General features: G+C 40.3%; 1 non-coding gene across 1 annotated transcript; it reads left to right on the top strand.

Moving 5' to 3' along the window:
- Window positions 1-1,967: 1,967 nt before the first annotated feature.
- LOC115029147 lies at window positions 1,968-2,099 on the top strand. Its single transcript, XR_003834715.1, has one exon. It is a non-coding gene; the product is annotated as a small nucleolar RNA SNORA17 (small nucleolar RNA).
- Window positions 2,100-5,472: the final 3,373 nt, after the last annotated feature.

Below are 5,472 nucleotides of genomic sequence, written 5' to 3'. Positions count from 1 at the left end.
AGTTTTCCTCCTTGTGTTTTAGTTTTCCATTTATTTTTCTTTGAAGAGCTGGATTTGTGGAGAGATATTGTGTAAATTTGTTTTTGTGATGGAATATCTTGATTTCTCCATCTATGGTTATTGAGAGTTTTGCTGGGTACAGTAGCCTCCACTAACCTTGGTGTTCTCTTGGGGTCTGTATTTCATTTGCCCAAGATCTTCTGGATTTCATAGTTTCTGGCAAAAAGTCTGGTGTAATTCTAATAAGTCTGCCTGTATGTGTTACTTGACCTTTTTCCCTTACTGCTTTTAATATTGTTCCTTTGTTTTGTGCATTTTGTGTTTTGATTACTATGTGACAGGAAGAATTTCTTTTCTGATCCAAACTATTTGTATTTCTGTAGGCTTCTTGTATGTTCATGGTCATCTCTTTCTTTATTTTAGGGAAGATTTCTTCTATAATTTTGTTGAAGATATTTACTGGTCCTCTAAGTTGAAAATCTTCATTCTTATCTATACCTATTATCCTTAGGTTTGGTCTTCTCATTGTGTCCTGGATTTACTGCATGTTTTGAATTACGATTGTTTTGCATTTTGAATTGTCTTTGATTTTTTGTGTTCATGTTTGCTATGGAATCTTCTGCACCTGAGATTCTTTAGTCTATTTCTTGTATTCTGTTGGTAATGCTTGCATCTATGGCTCCTGATTTCTTTCCTAGGTTTTCTATCTCCAGAGTTGTAACCCTTTGTGATTTCTTTATTGTTTCTACTTTCATTTTTAGATCCTGAATAGTTTTGTTCAATTCCTTCACCTGTTTGTGTTTTCCTGTCATTCTTTAATGAATTTTGTGTTTCCTCCTTAAGGGCTTCTACCTGTTTAACTGTGTTCTCCTGTATTTCTTTAAGGGAGTTTTTAACATCCTTCTTAAAATCCTTTATCAGCATCAAGAGATATGGTTTTAAATCCACATCTTGCTTTTCTGGTGCGTTGAGGGAATCCAGGACTTGCTGTGGTGGGAGAACTTGGTTCTGATTGTGCTAAGTAATCTTGATTTTTGTTGGTAAGATACTTGCATTTGCATTTTGCTGTCTGTTTATCTCTGGTGTTAGATGTTTTTGCTATCTCTGGCTGTAGATTGTTCCTTCAGTGGGTCTGTAAGCCTGTGCCAGCACTCCTGGGAGATCAGCTCTCTCCTGGTGGAACTTGTGTACAGCAGGCCCTGGAACAGTCTAAGCTCATGGGTGCAGATGGCAGACTGGAAGAATCCTGTCCCAGCTGCTCCCCTGGTCTTGTGCCCCATGTGCTCCTGGCTGGCCCCACTCCACACAGTTATTGGAGAGAAAGTGGTTGTCTCACCTCCAAGCCCAGGAGTAAAAACACTCCTTGGAGAACACATCTCTCCTGGTGGGTTGTGGAACAGTCTCAGTTCACGGGTGCAGATGGCAGACGGAAAGGATCTCAGCTTCTCTTTTATTACATACTCACAAGTTTTTAAAAAGAGATTTAAATTTTGATAAATTTGGATTTTATTTGTGAATCAGGCTTTTGGTTCCAGTTACTATGATACTATGATCCTAAAAAAAATCCCTGCTATATACACACATAAATAGTCTTTTGTAAGTAGTTTATAGTTTTACAATTAAGTAAAATTTCATTTCTGAGGTCATACACACACTCAGAGAGAGAGAGAGAGAGAGAGAGAGAGAGAGAGAGAGAGAGAGAGATTTGTGTATATGTGCTGAAAGTCTAGAGTCTCTGTAATTTTTAGCTCCAGCTCATTTTTCTTATGGTTAAAATAAACTCTGTTGATTGTTACTTAAGTCACCGAACATCCCTTTGCCTTCCCCACTTTCTTATTGATCACAACAATTTCTTTTCTTTCTTTTTGTTTCATTTTTTGGGCTGTAATATCCACCTAGTTACTTTTCATTCCATCTATTTCCCTCATGTTCTAAATTTTCATCTGTTCAAGATAACTACTACATCCCCTATCCCTAGAGGAGTTGTGGATGTGGCTGCTGTATCACATGTGCATCAGGAGGTGGCAGAGAGGGGAAAGGCTATGCCAATGCTCAGTGTTCTGATCTGTGAACATCTAAATGATTAGTACCTTAACAGTTTCTGAAAAAAAAAATCAGCCTGAGGTAACCACAGATATAGCTACAGGCAGGCATTGTCAGGCTCCCAGGACAGGAAGCATGCTGGAAACTAGAAGATCCCAGCCTGGGAATGTGGGCCCAGGTTAAGAGTGAACCTAATACAGATATCCTTGCAAGGTGCCATTTGGATGGGCCTGGTAAGGAGTGAGCCCCACACAACCACCAGACCATCACCATGGACCCTTAACAGGCAGCTAGCCTAAGATGAACAGTCTGAAGCAGTGCAGATCTACAAGAGCAGGGCATGCCTGAGATGACACTTGTCCAGGTCTATAATGCACAAGTGAGACATAGCATTTCTGAGACCACTTCTGAGACAACCTCAGACACTCAGAGACCCTGGGCACCATTAAGAGGAACAAGCAAATGGAGAAATGGACGAGAAAGAGAAATGAGAATTTGGGCACAAGGAAGAGATGCAGAGCTAGAGACATACAAAGACTTCATAATGAGATTGCAACCTAGAGGCAGATTACAAAGGTGGAAGCAGGATGGAGAAGACCTGTCCCTGGGTTTATGAGAGAAAGAGAACTATCCCTGCTTGACCCTGTACCACAGCTGGGCAGCAGGGTAGAGCTTTCCCTCTTTGTGGAGTTTGCTGTTGAGTCCTCTGGAGATCATGAGAGCAGAGCCAATGGGCTGACCAGCTCAGAGACATCTCAGGCCCAAATCCAGTTTTTTTCTTTTTTTCCTTTCTTGGGTGTGGGGAGGGTGAATTGCAAGAGTGGAAGGGTAAGTATGAAGCAAAGAGGAGATGAGTGGGATTGGGGTTCAACTCCCCCACCCCCTGCCACCACTTTTTTAAGAACCTGTACAGCAAGTACCTGGGATTCCTGGAATGTCTCTCCATAGAAATGAGGCATTCACAGAACATGTAACTCTAGACAACGAATGGTTTTTCATTTACACTGGAAACTCCTTCCCACTCTCTAAGGTCAATATATACCCCTGGTTAACCCCAAACATAGTATATGTGTATAAGCCCAGCCAGAATAAAGGAATGCACACAAGTTAAGACCATCAAAGAGAGCTGGTTCATTAAAGACCATATGATGAAGACTGTAGAAGGGCTTCATCTGAAAGTAGAGTAAATAACACTGCTAAGATCCTCAGAAAAGTGTCCTGGCCCAGTCATAGCATCTGGAAACCTGGAAAAAGAGAAAGCAGAGGATGCAGAAATACAGCTGGACCCCAAAACACATACCAAAACACATTGTTCAGGGTCACTTTGTCAAACTTCCTTATTTTCCTTTTATTGTCTTTCACAGTTGTCTTAGTCAGGGTTTCTATTCCTGCACAAACATCATGACCAAGAAGCAAGTTGGGGAGGAAAGGGTTTATTTGGCTTACACTTCCACACTGCTGTTTATCACCAAAGGAAGTCAGGACTGGAACTCAAGCAGGTCAGGAAACAGGAGCTAATGCAGAGGCCATGGAGGAATGTTCTTTACTGGCTTGTTTTCCACTGGCTTGCTCAGCCTGCTCTCTTATAGAACCCAAGAATACCAGCCCAGAGATGGTCCCACCCACAAGGAGCCTTTCCCCCTTGATCACTAATTGAGAAAATGTCTTACAGTTGGATCTCATGGAGGCATTTCCTCAACTGAAGTTCCTTTTTCTGTGATAACTCCAGCTGTGTCAAGTTGACACAAAACTAGCCAGTACAACAGTATAGTCTTGGTTCTCTAAAAGGTAATTCTGAGCTCATGTGTGTTTTGAGTATGTCCACAAATGTCTCTGTCTCCCTTTATCTCTGTTTTTCTTTATCTCTGTCTCCATCTCTCTGTCTCTCTGTCTCTGTTTCTCCATCTCTGTCTCTCTCTTTCTGAGTGTGTGTGTGTGTGTGTGTCTATGTGTATATGTATCTGTGAGTGGTGTTGCAGGCATATTCACATGTAATATGGCTTCATATGCCTGTGTATGCAGGGAAGGGTAAAGACCAACACTGACGTTGGTTGGTTTGCCCCATCATTCTCTATCTCATTTTGATAAGCAGAGGCTTTCAATGATTGGTCTGGATTTTATTGCATTTGCCTAGACCAATTAGCCAGTAAGTACCTGGGAACTACCTATCCCATCCCCTCAGAACTACATACATATGCAGCAGGTATGTCTTTTCTATAGATGCTAAGATTCCAAACTCATATTCTCATGATTCCACAGTAAGCACTTTCCCCACTGAGCCACCTCCTTTGTGGTTTTTGTTGTTTAGCAATAAGTGTTTGGACAGACTGACAATAAAACAAAACAACACATGAACAACACATCTGATACTCAAAATACTGAACGATGATGATGTTGGCACATAAAATGTATAAACATAAACAGTAATGTTCTATTAAAAATCTGACTGTTCCCAATTTCAGTTCCTTTTTTTTTTTCCCTCTCAACACTGGAGGTAGGTGCTGATTTATTTTAGGTAGGTTCCTTTATTTTAATTTGGATATGATCAGAAAATAAGTGAAGATAAAATGTAAATAAGCTTACTTTGTGGTTACTTCTTTCTGTATAATCTACTTTATATATCAAATATGATAAGGAGTCCTATGAATGGTGATGATAATGCCCCAGAATGGTGCATAACCTCAAGGTATCACTGTGAAGTTGATGACAAACTCCACTAGGAGTTGTTGCAGACCTACTGAGAATGGGAAGCTCTGCAGTGTGTGTTGATCTTTGTTTTACAAGCATAATTCCCCTTCCTTTTGCACCAAGAAGAAATACCCCTAAAGAATGGACAGAGTATACTAGATTTGTGGTGACATGAAAGAGAAGAAACAAAGAGAATAAACAGTGTTCAGGCAATGTGATTCTGGAGAAGAAATTGAGAACTGTCTAGGAGTTTGAAGGGAGATTTCCTTTAAAATAGGAGCAATGAGTGGTAGAATAATTCCTTAGTATGCAAACGGCCCTGGATTTGATACTCTCTCATCCAGGAAACTAATTAAATATGATTCTTTTTTTTCTTCTATCTCTCCTTTTGCTTTATGGTATGAGGGGTTTATGCCCAAGGCTTTAAGCATAATAACCGTGTACTAAGCTTCTCTAATATAGAATATTTATTTTAAGTCAAAGTCATACTAAGTTGCCCAGGATAGATTTCAAACTTGTAACTTCTTTGCCTCAACTTCCTGTTGCAGGAAGTGAGTCATCATGCTGAACAAGAACTGATTCTTTGTGGATATTCATCATGTCAAGAGAACGAGTGAAAGTAATAAAGGTGATGCTGGGAAAAGAAAAGGTCATGGGAAGAGCTGTGAGACAGACCTGTAATGTACACAGACATCCTTCATGTGGAAGACAGGAAGTTGTGGAAGACAATGATGAATTAGG

The sequence above is a fragment of the Mus caroli genome, chromosome 13, assembly GCF_900094665.2.
Source record: "Mus caroli chromosome 13, CAROLI_EIJ_v1.1, whole genome shotgun sequence".
Lineage (NCBI taxonomy): Eukaryota > Metazoa > Chordata > Mammalia > Rodentia > Muridae > Mus > Mus caroli.
The sequence above is the reverse complement of the archived record's forward strand: the minus strand, read 5'-3'. Positions and strand labels throughout refer to the sequence as shown.